Here is a 13,052-nt window from a genome sequence, read left to right as displayed (position 1 = left end):
GGTGAGCACTTTGAACCCCCAAGGGCTTCACAGAAGTTTATAATGCCAGGGCATGAAAATAAAAAAATCGTATTTTTTCCACAAACATGATCAATTAGTCCCCAATTTTTTTTATTTTCCCAAGGGTAACAGGATAAATTGAACCCCAAAAGTTGTTGTCCAATTTGTCCTGAGTACGCTGACACCCCATATGTGGGATAAAACTACTGTATGGACACACGTCAGGGCTCGGAAGGGAAGTAGTGACGTTTTGGAATGCAGACTTTGATGGAATGGTCTGCGGGTGTCATGTTGCCTTTGGAGAGCCCCTAATGTACCTAAACAGTGGAAACCCCCACAAGTGACCCCATTTTGGAAACGAGACCCCCTAAGGAACTTATCTAGATGTGTGGTGAGCGCTTTGAACCCCCAAGGGCTTCACAGAAGTTTATAATGCCCGGGCATGAAAATAAAAAAATCATATTTTTTTCCACAAACATGATCAATTAGTCCCCAATTTTTTCATTTTCCCAAGGGTAACAGGAGAAATTGGACCCCAAAAGTTGTTGTCCAATTTGTCCTGAGTATGCTGACACCCCATATGTGGGAGAAAACTACTGTATGGACACATGTCGGGGCTCGGAAGGGAAGCAGTGACGTTTTGGAATGTAGACTTTGATGGAATGGTCTGCGGGTGTCATGTGCGTTTGGAGAGCCCCTGATGTACTTAAACTATTGAAACTCCCCACAAGTGACCCCATTTTGGACACTAGACCCCCCCACGGAACTTATCTAGATGTGTGGTGAGCACTTTGAACCCCCAAGTGCTTCACAGAAGTTTATAACACTCGGACGTGAAAATAAAAAAATCATTTTTTTCCACAAAAATGATATTTTTGCCCCCAATTTTTTATTTTCCTAAGGGTAACAGGAGAAATTGGACCCCAAAAATTGTTTTGCAATTTGTCCTGAGTATGCTGATACCCTACATGTGGGGGTAAAACACTGTTTGGGCGCATAGCAGAGCTTGGAAGGGAAGGAGCACCATTTGACTTTTTCAACTCAGAATTGGCTGGAATTGAGATCAGACGCCATGTTGCATTTGGAGAGCCCCTGATGTGCCCAAACAGTGGAAACCCCCAATTCTAACTCCAACCCGAACCCCAACACACCCCTAACCCTAACCCTAGCCCTAACCCTAGCCCTAACCCTAACCCTAACCCTAGCCCTAGCCCTAACCCTAACCCTAACCCTACCCTAACCCTAACCCTAGCCCTAACCCTAACCCTAATGGAAATAAATACATTTTTTTTATTTTATTATTTTTCCCTAACTAAGGGGGTGATAACGGGGGGTTTGATTTACTATTTATGGCGGTTTTTATGTTTGGCGGCTGTCGCACGCTAAAAGATGCTTTTTATTGTAAAAATAGTTTTTGCATCACCACATATTGAGAGCTATAATTTTTCCGTATTTTGACCCACCGAGTCATGTGAGGTCTTATTTTTTGCGGGACGAGTTGATGTTTTTATTGGTACCATTTTCAAGCACGTGGAATTTTTTGATCGCTTTTTATTCCGATTTTTGGGACGCAGAATGAACAAAAACCAGCGTTTCATGAATTTCTTTTGGGGGGGGTGCGTTTACACCGTTCCGCGTGCGGTAAAATTGATAAAGTGGTTTTATTCTTCGGGTCAGTACGGTTACAGCAATACCTCATTTAAGTCTTTTTTTATGTTTTTGTCGGTTTTATGCAATGAAAACTATTTTATATAAAAAATAATTATTTTTGCATCGCTTTATTCAGCGAGCTATAACTTTTTTATTTTTTCGCTGATGATGCTGTGTGGCAGCTCGTTTTTTGCGGAACAAGATGACGTTTTCAGCGGTACCATGGATATTTATATGCGTCTTTTTGATCGCGCGTTATTACACTTTTTGTTTGGCGGTATGATAATAAATCATTATTTTTTGCTTCGTTTTTTATTTTTATTTTTTAAGGGGTTCGCTAAAGGGGTTAACTAATGGGACAGTTTTATAGGGCGGGTCGTTACGGACGCGGCGATACCTAATATGTGTACTTTTATTGGTTTTTTTTTATTATTTCCAAAAAATGGATTTATTGGGGGAATATTTTATTTTTTTTTTTTCTAATATATTTGGCGATTTTTTTAAAATTATTTTTACACTTTTTTATTTTTTTTTTTACTTTATTAAATAGTCCCAGGTGGGACATCACTGTCCTGTGACAGATCGCTGATCTGACACAGGCACTGCAGAAGGCTTCCTCATGCCTGCGCTTTGCAGGCACTGAGGAAGCCAGCTTCCTCAGGCCCCCGAAGGCCCCCGTCGCCATCTTGGATTCGGGGGCCTGGAGGAAAGGAGCCCCCCGCAGCAGCGCTGCACATTGCGCTGCCGTGGGGGGCTCAGGGAAGTACGGAGGGAGCCCCCTCCCTGCCGATGCTTCCCTTTAACCCCCGGTACACCGCGATCGTGTTTGATCGCGGTGTGCAAGGGGTTAACGTGTCGGGGGCGGTCCGTGACCGCCCCTGACACATTGTGCCGGGTGTCAGCTGTGATAATCAGCTGACACCCGGCCGCGATCAGCGGCGCTCACCACGTGGGCGCCGCTGATCGCGGTAGACGTACTATCCCGTCCACGGTCATACGGGCCCGGGTACCGTGGACGGGATAGTACGTCGGATGTCAGGAAGGGGTTAATATTAATGATAAATGGTGACTGTGTTAGACTGACAACCTCTAATAGTAATAACACTTGATTGTCTATGTCTTATAGACCATTATAATATGATTAAACATCTGGTCTCAGAGGATGAGAAGGGTACAAGTGAAGACAATAAGTGGTATGACTTTCAAAATTTTACATCATCATCTGAAAGGCTTTCTAAAGTAAGTATGTGATTAATAAATCCAAAATATGCATAAAAAGACCCTTAAAAGTAAACATAAAATGATTTCATATCTTGTTGCTTCCACACGTAGCTCTATACCACCACTAACGGAATGATGAACGATGAGGATCCCAAGTCCCCTCCAGAGTGTACCCCAACACCCAACACTGACAGCGCCGGAATGTGAGTAGATTATGGGGTCATTACTGGGAACTTCAGGCTGAAATATGTGCACAACACCAAATATAGGACAGAAATACCATAATATCACATGCAGCATCCTCCGCCACCTGGTTAGCAGTCATTGTGCTTTTGGCTTCAGAAACCGCTGGTGATAACAGCCCATGATTGTGGCCAGTCATGCATTTTTAGTAATACACACACTGTAGGAGAGATGTAGTATTACCTGACAGACATTCTTGGTAGTTGTTTCCCACTCCACTCTATAAAAGTTAGTTTTGAGCATTAGACCTTCCCCACTATGGCAGTCATATGTCCTATTAGGCCTTATAGTCAGTGTTCTTATAGTGAGACAACCCCTTCTATACTGTTTCCTTGTGATTCATGTGTTTTTCTTCTTCCAAACAGGCAGAAAGAATCTTCCCCAATAGCTGATAGAGACGACGCCATTAGCATCTTACCATCCTCGTCCCCACTATCAGGTATGTCCATGTCTGCAGCACCAACAATCTGAATGTTGACTTCAAGTCTCAAATATTTCCACATGGTTTTCCTGTAGTAGGTCTCCTATGTTATTCATGATTCATGGATCACAATTATGTTGTCCGTGGGCCCATATTCTATCTCTATTTCACTAATTTTGCACAGGAGCTTTTTCATGGCTTCTGTGAGATGTGTTGCAGCGTCCAATAACCTCCATCATCATAAGGAGACATCGTGTCCTACAATAGAATATCGCTCATCAGTGATGCACCACATGGCGGCACACAGAACGCTTACTGCTCTATATCAGCGACACATCTAATGCCCCTCAGATGGGATTATGTACATTATATAGGACTTATTCTGCCCTATTATGATACAATACCAGATTATCAGGACTATAGGAGACAGGACTAGAACAATCCTACTATATACAGGACACAAAGCAGATCCCATTAGGATATGGCGTTACTGAGGTTTTTTTTACTTTATGATCAGAACTTCCTGCTCAGGAGGAAAGAAAATCTACAATAAATCTGAGTAAAGAAGAAGAGAAATCAGAAAAAGGAAAAAAGGGGAAAAAGAGACGAGGTAAGTGTGAGAATCAGCCCCATGTTGTGTGATGTCAGTGAGAATCACTCATGTGGAGCAGATGTCATCTGTCAGTGATGGGATTATCACATGAATGATGGCTGACAATGATCCCTGACCTCTGTGTGATGAGATTCCTCTGCCGTCCGGCCACAGTGACCGCACAGTAGCATCATGTCATATGGAGTCCCATCACTTACATTATATTTACTTCTCTTCTCATAGGCTCCATCTTCCGCCGGATCTTATCATCCTGCCGGCGTGGATTATCCAGGGCTGCTCGAGTATTTGCAGGTTGTCACTGTTGCCCTAGAACCATCTGAAAGACAGGAAACCTAGCATCGAGCGCCCTGAAGTCAAGCAGATCCACCATCACTGCTGGACCTGTTTTGAAGCGGGACTAACTCCTAGCCGCGGTCTACGGACCAAACATTGGGCATGGGCAGGGCCTTGGGGGCAGATCCCAAGTGCGCTCAACCATGTGAAATAGCTTACGCTCAGGAACATTGAGGGATAGCGCTATCGGATAGCTCTACCCGTTCATTTCCTTTAGGAATAGCGCTATGGGATAGCTCTACCCGTGCACTTTCCTCATGGATAGCGCTATCGGATAGCTCTACCCAAACAGTATTAACGACAGAGCTTTTTCATACACGTATTGAGTCTGTTCCTAGTTTTACCCCTCCCTTATCCTTCTATCCTATTATTAATTAAAATTATAAAGATAAAAAAAATTCTAAATTTGCTTAATTTTTTTTCACATTTATTAAACTTACCTATGTATTTTGCTATCTGATAAGATTCAGTACATATACAGATACTGGCCGGTGGCCGAACCGTATACTACAAACACTTATTACCATTTGTGTCCAACATTTTACTTATGAGTTGTGCCCCTAAAGACATCTAAAGTCCAGGAAACCTCCACATCTCACTCCCACAAGTCCAGCAGATCCACCATCAATGCTGGACCTGTATAGAAGGACCTTCACCATCTACCTGTGGCCTTCTGTTATATCGCTACCTGGACATGTATCGCCTCTGTCACCAGGGTCTGCGGTAATCCTACTGCTCGCCTGACTGGGTTCTTACTGGTATCTGACCCCGGCTGCCCTCCTGACTATGATTTCAACTACTGATTCTGTTCCCGATCTTCTCCCTCCATGAAGTCCAGCAGATCCACTATCACTGCTGGACCTGTATAGAAGGATCTTCACCATCTACCTGTGGCCTTCTGTTACATCTCTTGCCGGACATGTATCACCTCTGTCACCAGGCTCCGCTGTATTCATACTGCTCGCCTGACTGGGCTCTTACTGGTATCTGACCCCAGCTGCCCTCCTGACTATGATTTCAACTACTGATTCTGTTCCCGATCTTCTCCCTCCATGAAGTCCAGCAGATCCACCATCACTGCTGGACCTGTATAGAAGGACCTTCACCATCTACCTGTGGCCTTCTGTTACATCTCTTGCCGGACATGTATCACCTCTGTCACCAGGCTCCGCTGTATTCATACTGCTCGTCTGACTGGGCTCTTACTGGTATCTCACCCCAGCTGCCCTCCTGACTATGATTTCGACTACTGATTCTGTTCCTGATCTTCTCCCTCCTTGAAGTCCAGCAGATCCACCATCACTGCTGGACCTGTATAGAAGGACCTTCACCATCTACCTGTGGCCTTCTGTTACATCTCTTGCCAGACATGTATCACCTCTGTCATCAGGCTCCACAGTATTCATACTGCTCGTCTGACTGGGCTCTTACTGGTATCTCACCCCAGCTGCCCTCCTGACTATGATTTCGACTACTGATTCTGTTCCTGATCTTCTCCCTCCTTGAAGTCCAGCAGATCCACCATCACTGCTGGACCTGTAAAGAAGGACCTTCACCATCTACCTGTGGCCTTCTGTTACATCTCTTGCCGGACATGTATCGCCTCTGTCACCAGGCTCTGTGGTATTCATACTGCTTGTCTGACTGGGCTCTTACTGGTATCTAACCCCGGCTGCCCTCCTGACTATGATTTCGACTACTGATTCTGTTCCCGATCTTCTCCCTCCATGAAGTCCAGCAGATCCACTATCACTGCTGGACCTGTATAGAAGGACCTTCACCATCTACCTGTGGCCTTCTGTTACATCTCTTGCCGGACATGTATCACCTCTGTCACCAGGCTCCACAGTATTCATACTGCTTGTCTGACTGGGCTCTTACTGGTATCTGACCCCAGCTGCCCTCCTGACTATGATTTCGACTACTGATTCTGTTCCTGATCTTCTCCCTCCTTGAAGTCCAGCAGATCCACTATCACTGCTGGACCTGTATAGAAGGACCTTCACCATCTACCTGTGGCCTTCTGTTACATCTCTTGCCGGACATGTATCGCCTCTGTCATCAGGCTCCACAGTATTCATACTGCTCGTCTGACTGGGTTCTTACTGGTATCTCACCCCAGCTGCCCTCCTGACTATGATTTCGACTACTGATTCTGTTCCTGATCTTCTCCCTCCTTGAAGTCCAGCAGATCCACCATCACTGCTGGACCTGTAAAGAAGGACCTTCACCATCTACCTGTGGCCTTCTGTTACATCTCTTGCCGGACATGTATCGCCTCTGTCATCAGGCTCCACAGTATTCATACTGCTTGTCTGACTGGGCTCTTACTGGTATCTAACCCCGGCTGCCCTCCTGACTATGATTTCGACTACTGATTCTGTTCCCGATCTTCTCCCTCCATGAAGTCCAGCAGATCCACTATCACTGCTGGACCTGTATAGAAGGACCTTCACCATCTACCTGTGGCCTTCTGTTACATCTCTTGCCGGACATGTATCACATCTGTCACCAGGCTCCACAGTATTCATACTGCTTGTCTGACTGGGCTCTTACTGTTATCTGACCCCGGATTCCCTCCTGACTATGATTTCGACTACTGATTCTGTTCCCGATCTTCTCCCTCCATGAAGTCCAGCAGATCCACCATCACTGCTGGACCTGTATAGAAGGACCTTCACCATCTACCTGTGGCCTTCTGTTACATCTCTTGCCGGACATGTATCGCCTCTGTCACCAGGCTCCGCTGTATTCATACTGCTTGTCTGACTGGGCTCTTACTGTTATCTGACCCCGGATTCCCTCCTGACTATGATTTCGACTACTGATTCTGTTCCCGATCTTCTCCCTCCATGAAGTCCAGCAGATCCACCATCACTGCTGGACCTGTATAGAAGAACCTTCACCATCTACCTGTGGCCTTCTGTTACATCTCTTGCCGGACATGTATCGCCTCTGTCATCAGGCTCCACAGTATTCATACTGCTTGTCTGACTGGGCTCTTACTGGTATCTAACCCCGGCTGCCCTCCTGACTATGATTTCGACTACTGATTCTGTTCCCGATCTTCTCCCTCCATGAAGTCCAGCAGATCCACTATCACTGCTGGACCTGTATAGAAGGACCTTCACCATCTACCTGTGGCCTTCTGTTACATCTCTTGCCGGACATGTATCACATCTGTCACCAGGCTCCACAGTATTCATACTGCTTGTCTGACTGGGCTCTTACTGTTATCTGACCCCGGATTCCCTCCTGACTATGATTTCGACTACTGATTCTGTTCCCGATCTTCTCCCTCCATGAAGTCCAGCAGATCCACCATCACTGCTGGACCTGTATAGAAGGACCTTCACCATCTACCTGTGGCCTTCTGTTACATCTCTTGCCGGACATGTATCGCCTCTGTCACCAGGCTCCGCTGTATTCATACTGCTTGTCTGACTGGGCTCTTACTGTTATCTGACCCCGGATTCCCTCCTGACTATGATTTCGACTACTGATTCTGTTCCCGATCTTCTCCCTCCATGAAGTCCAGCAGATCCACCATCACTGCTGGACCTGTATAGAAGAACCTTCACCATCTACCTGTGGCCTTCTGTTACATCTCTTGCCGGACATGTATCACCTCTGTCACCAGGCTCCGCTGTATTCATACTGCTTGTCTGACTGGGCTCTTACTGTTATCTGACCCCGGCTGCCCTCCTGACTATCATTTTGCCTATTGATTCTGTTCACGATCTTCTTCCTCCCTTTTCCTTCTATCCTATTATCAATTAAAAAAATTATAAATATTTTTAGTGAGATTTTTTTCATCTAATAATGATCAAACTTAACTCTGCATTTTGTTAGTTGATGAAAATAATAATGTAACATTCCTGTTTCTAAATATATGAATGTCTATGTAAGCAGCATATACATTACTGATTTTACCCATTATATAGAGCCATTTATTCCACAGCACTTTACAAACATTATTGAAATTGTCCCCATTGGGGCTCACAATCTAAATTCCATATCAGAATGTTTTTGAACTGTGGGAGAAAACCAGAGAATCTGGAGGAAACCCACACAAACATGGGAGAGCATTCAAACTCATTGCAGATGTTGTCCATGGTGGGATGTGAACAAAGGTCCTCAGTGCTGTAAGGCAGCAGTGCTAACCACTGAGCCACCTTGCTGCCCAAACGTATGCAGTCTCATTTTCTTAAGCTTTTTTTAGTGCTTCTTGGACCTATTGTCAGAAGTTTTGATAAGTCCATTAAGCAATGCATAAAATGAGAGCGTTTTTAAGACAAAAAGTCACTAAATGCTCCAACTGACACCCAGGCATCTTCTGGGGTTGAGCCTCTGCGAAACAGAATATGCCTGAAGAATGGTCGGCTCACTTCTTTCAACCTCTTGGTGTTTTTGGAAACCTGAAGAATTTCAAAGACACTGAAGAGATACATAGAAATTTTGTTGCAGTTTCTGAGTGATTTTTCAGGTGGTTTTCAGAGCGGACCATGGGTTCAGTGATGGTCAATGTAGCAGATCAGTATTCTTCCAGCTGGGGCTGAGGTCGTTAAGCTGGCATCCTGTAGAATGTTAAATCTGAGTCGCTCTTGATGGAGCCATGGTGTACCGGCAGCTGTCTTGTAGAGTGTTTCTGGCTGTGATTTGTAAAGTTTACCTGATACAGAAGCAGATCCTCTTTTATACATCACAGCTCTTATTCAGGTATTTTTTCCACAGGATTGGGGGATGTTTGCAGTGTCTCATACCTCATTGTTTGAGTATTTAATTAATTTGCATAGTTTGTCTTCCTCTGTTTTCCAAGTAAACAAGCTCCATGGCTTGGTACAATGTGTAATCAACATATTAGCAAACATGATTGTTCAATGACCCTGCGTCCCTTTTTTTCAAAGATAGCAGACAATAATCCCTAGGAGCTGATATAAGAGGTAAACAGCTGCCATTCAGCAATTTCCCAAACATCAATTCTAGTGTCAACATTCAGACCCATACGACTATAGTCCATGTGTCTTACGCAATGTATGGTGGGTAAATTTGGCAGTAGTACAGCAGAAGGCTTTGGGCACAGTATTGTAGTATTATTAAGGAGTAGTTTCGGAGCATTAATAAGCAGAGCAGTAGGACATATATGATATTTTCTCCCTTGTCATATCATTATAATGGCTTCTACTAAGATAGTGATCCATGATATCACATGTATTACTAGGAATATTATCATGTGACAGCACTATACAGATGTGTAGACCTGCGCCTGATGCCTAATAACTGAGGGGTTTAATCAGAGCTCCTCTTGTGCTGCAGGATGATAAGTGAATTGATGGTGGAGCACTCAGCTACTTCTCATCATCATTTACTTGATAAACGAGCTGTGTCATTAAGATCTGAAGTCTGCGCCATTTAGAAAACGTACTGGATGTGAATATACGGAAGCAGATGCTCAGTAAATTTTAAAAGATAATACACTTTATTGAATACTGTATAATACACAATTTTTTAAAAAAATTTCCAATGGGTAAACACAAGAAAAATGGACTTGCAAACAGAGGGATCGTTATACCCAATATTAGGAGCAATAGATTGAATACCAATAAAGTAGTGTTACTATTATGATTTGTTCCAGAGAAAATAAAAGAAAAAGCATCCAATTCTTCTGCAAAACAAAAAATACTGTTAGCGCTTATAAGCTTCGATGTATAAAAAATAATAATTGATGAATTCTCAAATAATAGGTAGTCAGGTACATTTAGATCAATTAAATTATTCCTGATGCTAAGTAGCAATATTAGTACATATTAGATCAGTACCCTTGTACATACAATTAGTGCTTATAAGCTTCAACGTATGAAAAAAAAAGTTTTTAGATTCTCTGATGATATGAAGTCCAAATCCAATTGGACCAATTACATTATTAAACAGTAAAGTAACTGGTAATCATTAGTGATGGGCGAGCACTAAAATGCTCGGGTGCTCGTTGTTTGGGTCGAGCAAATTGGAATACTCGGGTACTCGGACAGAACAATGAGCCCAATGTAAGTCTATGGGAGACCCGAGCATTTTTACCGCGATCCCCACCGGGGATCCTTTTAAGGTCTAAAAACGTCTGAAAATGATGGAAACACTGCTCAAATGACATGGGGACATCATGGGGATCGCCCCTGGAAGCATTCCTGACTCCTAGGTCACAGCTTTATATAATGTTGTCAGAGTTTCATGCCATTTTTACCGGTGCACCAAAAAACATACCAAAACGAAACCAAAATGGACTTTGCTGGGAAATATGTTACGGTACATCCTTTCCAGGTTAATAACTTGTATATAAGGCAAAATAATTAACCCCAGACCATAATGTTCCTCCACTACATGGGATATGTTCAGACGCAACGTTTTTGAAGTGTATTTCAACTTTTACATTGCTTTCAACCAAAACAAATGCATTCACTGGGAAATGTCATTGTAACATTTCCCAACCCTAGCTGCCATGTGGTGTGTGACACATAAGCAGACACATCTTGTTTCCTTTATGAAGGAGGGACTCTTGCATTGAGTGGATGGGCTGCCAAGAATTACGACGCACCCCAATACCCCTTTCACGAGATGTCCAGGAGGGCGTCCCTAAAAAATGTTGCATTGACAGCAAGGTCTGACCTGCTACCAAGTCATATGCACCCCAATAACTCCAATCCCCTTGGAAGAAACATGGAGGAGGGCGTCTTAGCAAAAAATGACCCATTAAAAAGGAGCGGTCTCCTTGACTTGTAATGCCCATACACCAAGTGTGTTGGCTGGCAAACATTTTCCCCTGTGGGGTACATCTCAACCTTTTCCATAATAACTCTTTTACGCCCAGCAAAACCACCCACCCTTGTTCATGTGACGACTCCTGGAGTGGACACTCTGGGCCGTGATACCAACCCACCCCGGGCGAGCTGACCTAGTGAGGACCACCCCCTCTACAGGGAGCATCAGGGGCAGGCCCAGGGGAACAAAGTACCATGACTGCTGGAACCAGGTGGCCGGTTCAAAGACAACACAGAGCAGAGCGCGTGCTGGGAAGCAAGCCTGAGTACAAAACAGAGGAGACTGCATGCTGGGAAGCACGCCTGAGTACAAAACAGAGGAGACTGCATGCTGGGAAGCACGCCTGAGTACAAGACAAAGGAGAATGCGTGCTGGGAAACACGCCTGAGTACAAGACAGAGGAGACTGCATGCTGGGAAGCATGTCTGGGTACAAGACAGAGGAGACTGCATGCTGGGAAGCACGCCTGAGTACAAGACAGAGGAGAGCGCATGCTGGGAAGCACGTCAGGGTACAAAACAGAGGAGACTGCATGCTGGGAAGCACGTCTGGGTACAAAACAGAGGAGACTGCATGCTGGGAAGCATGTCTGGGTACAAGACAGAGGAGACTGCATGCTGGGAAGCACGCCTGAGTACAAAACAGAGGAGAGCGCATGCTGGGAAGCACGTCAGGGTACAAAACAGAGGAGACTGCATGCTGGGAAGCACGCCTGAGTACAAAACAGAGGAGACTGCATGCTGGGAAGCACGTCTGGGTACAAAACAGAGGAGACTGCATGCTGGGAAGCACGTCTGGGTACAAGACAGAGGAGAAGGCGTGCTGGGAAGCACGTCAGGGTACAAAACAGAGGAGACTGCATGCTGGGAAGCACGCCTGAGTACAAGACAGAGGAGACTGCATGCTGGGAAGCACGCCTGAGTACAAGACAGAGGAGACAGCATGCGGGGAAGCATGCCTGGGAACAAGACAGAGGAGAGAGCATGCTGGGAAGCACGCCTACGTACAAGACAGAGCAGAGTGCATGCTGGGAATCACGCCTGAGTACAAGACAGAGGAGAGAGCATGCTGGGAAGCACGCCTGGGTACAAGACAGAGCAGAATGCATGCTGGGAATCACGCCTGGGTACAAGACAGAGGAGAGAGCATGCTGGGAAGCACGCCTACGTACAAGACAGAGCAGAGTGCATGCTGGGAATCACGCCTGAGTACAAGACAGAGGAGAGTGCATGCTGGGAATCACGCCTGAGTACAAGACAGAGGAGAGAGCATGCTGGGAAGCACGCCTGAGTACAAGACAGAGCAGAATGCATGCTGGGAAGCACGCCTGAGTACAAGACAGAGGAGAGAGCATGCTGGGAAGCACGCCTACGTACAAGACAGAGCACAGCGCATGCTGGGAATCACGCCTGAGTACAAGACAGAGGAGAGCCGTGCGGTAATTGTGTGTCGTGGAAAAATATAGTGAGATCTTCTTCATTCACATCTGTGGATGTCAAAAAAAAAAATTTCTCCATTGAACAACATATTACCTGCAACACCTCTCCGGTAATACATCATGCATATATTTCACGCATCCGTTCATTCCTCACCCAAGAATCTGCAAAAACCCTAGTCCATGCCCTCATCATCTCTCGCCTTGACTACTGCAACCTCATGCTCTGCGGCCTCCCCTCAAACACTCTCGCACCCCTCCAATCTATTCTAAACTCTGCTGCCCGACTAATCCACCTGTCCCCCCGCTATTCCCCAGCTTCT

The sequence above is a fragment of the Dendrobates tinctorius genome, unplaced genomic scaffold (assembly GCF_039654945.1).
Source record: "Dendrobates tinctorius isolate UK_male_01 unplaced genomic scaffold, ASM3965494v1 ptg000554l, whole genome shotgun sequence".
Taxonomy (NCBI): Eukaryota; Metazoa; Chordata; class Amphibia; order Anura; family Dendrobatidae; genus Dendrobates; species Dendrobates tinctorius.
This window is presented reverse-complemented; position numbering follows the sequence as displayed.